The sequence below is a fragment of the Apodemus sylvaticus genome, chromosome 7, assembly GCF_947179515.1.
Source record: "Apodemus sylvaticus chromosome 7, mApoSyl1.1, whole genome shotgun sequence".
NCBI lineage: Eukaryota > Metazoa > Chordata > Mammalia > Rodentia > Muridae > Apodemus > Apodemus sylvaticus.
The window spans coordinates 81,267,580-81,269,871 of NC_067478.1; the positions used below are offsets into that span (position 1 = coordinate 81,267,580).

The 2,292-nt window shown below is 44.1% G+C and overlaps 1 pseudogene; it reads left to right on the top strand.

The window, feature by feature from the left end:
- The first annotated feature begins 240 nt into the window (after positions 1-240).
- On the top strand, positions 241-526 carry LOC127689563 (histone H2A.Z-like; annotated as a pseudogene).
- The last annotated feature ends 1,766 nt before the right edge of the window (positions 527-2,292 follow it).

The window sequence follows — 2,292 nt, forward strand, 5'->3', positions numbered from 1 at the left end:
CCAAGGAACTAGGACCAAGGACAAGACTAGAATAAGGGTAAGACAGAGGTAGCAGATACTCCACAATATCAATACAGGACACAATTTGTCCAGGCAAGTACAAAGACAAGAGAACAGAAAAATGTAGTGAATTGGGAATAGTTAACGGGAGTTTGAGTCACAGTACAATGGAGGCATGGGCACCAGGAGCTCGCTGAGCTTCCGCCTATCTATTCCTTGATTAATCTTCAGCAGTCCAAGATGGCTGGCAGTAAGGCTGGAAAGGATTCCAGAAAGTCCAAAGTAAAGGCAGTTTCTGGCTCACAGCAAGCCGGCTTACAATTCCCTGTGGGCCATATTCATCAACAACCGAAATCTAGGACAACCAGCCATGGATCCTCCCACCCCACCCCTGTCCCTTGCAACTTGCTATACATGAAAATGAAGAACTGGACTCTGATCAAGGCTATGATTGCTGGTGGGTGGTGTTATCCCACGCATCCACAAACTACTGATCAAGAAGGAGGAACAACAAAAGACCGTCTAAGGATGCCTGGATTCCTTATTATCTCAGGACTCTGAATTTTCCTAACAGCTGCCCAGTGTTGGTGATTCTAATGGACTGTATCTCTCTGAAAAACATGATTGTGTCTCCTTGTAATTCTATTTGAGAAAGTTGGAGGCTTAATTAGCCTTCCAACCAACCAAATTTCTGCATTCCAGTCTTAACCATGGTTAAGTGTTACTGTGACTTCAAAGAAGCTATTGATTCCAAAGTAGTGGATTTTGATTGAGTTGACTGTTGTTGTTTTTTATTTTAAAAACCAACTGTTTGGATTTTAGTTGTGATGCAGAAGTTAGAGTAACAAGCATTTAGTTTTGTACAGACATTATTTCTACTCTAGTGGAGAAGCTCAGTAAAAGTCATATCCCAAACTTGAAAAACAAAGTGGTTTGGGGGGGGATTCAGCCACATACTCCAGTAAAATGTACTGGATTCTCCTGCACTTGTCTAGAGATTTGTTTGAAAATTCTTCTGTCTGGAATATATTTAGCCTCCTTCTATAGAGCTGGAACCAGCTAATTGGGATGAGGCCAGCATTCACCATAGATCAGTCCCTAAAGCATTGCATAAGAGGGTCACCGTTTAGGAGAATCCTGCTGAAGACAGCATGCTCTCATGGAGTCTGTAAAGAAAGTGAGTGGAAGAGGTGGCTCAGCCAGAGGTGCTGTGGCAATGTTTCTGACCCCAGGGCTCTCAGGAACATGCTATACAGATACCTTAGACTCTTCTGGGCTTGGCAAATATTTGAGGAAGTCCTGTAGGCCTATTTCTATATGAACTCCACTTGGCCTCAAGGCACACTGGTATAATGAGGCTATTCTTATATCAATGTGCTGTCCAGCACTCCTATTCCAAAGGCAGCTGGGTCCAACATCAGGACCCACAAAGTGAGAGTCAGGTCACACTGCTCACCAGGAAGGAAAAGGAAAAAGAAAAGATGTTCTCAGGTTGCTAGGGCTTCTGTTGTGTAATGTTGTGGCAGGCGAAGCTGGGGCTCCTTTATATACTTAATCATGTTCCATTTCCAGCTGACACAACTCAACAGTGTATGACACAGCACCACTTAATAAGACTCACTTTCAACTTCGGAAGACGGAATGATGAAGCTGGGGGAGGGAGGAAGGCAGGGAGGAGGGGAACTGCTCAGCTGAGCTGATGAAAATGATAAGGCTTTATTTTAAAACAGAAAGTCTGTTGTCAGTTTAGATTATAGACTAAGCAACCAGGACAGGTCCTTGGAGGTTAGAGACATCACCCAAGCACAGCAGACTCTTCGATACAGAGGCACTGAGCTGGAAGAAGCCAAGGCCTTGCTTGAGGAAGTGGGGTAGCTGTGCATATCAGGTCAAAATAACATTTATCGTAGTTTCTGGGGAGTGTTGGAAGCCAGTAAAAGCAGTTGTTCCTGACCTGGACAGTTGCCCAATCTTACCTCTCTAAACAAACAGTAATTCCCCTGAAAGCGGAGAGCATGACCTCTTGCCTTTGCAAAAACTCTATCACACCATGCTGCTGCTCTGCCAGAGACATCTCTTCCACCCAGCGGTTTGTGATCATCCCCAATGAGAATGAGAATGCACAGAGATATGGAGTGTGCTGGAGCCTTAGGAATCAAGGAATTTGAGTTTCTTATTTCATCCATTAGAACATTGGGCACAAAAAGTTAAGGAAAACTACAGATAGTGAAACCACTCTTAGCGGTTCATTCAGATCTCAAACCCAGGACAGGACTTAGTTTTCATCTGCTG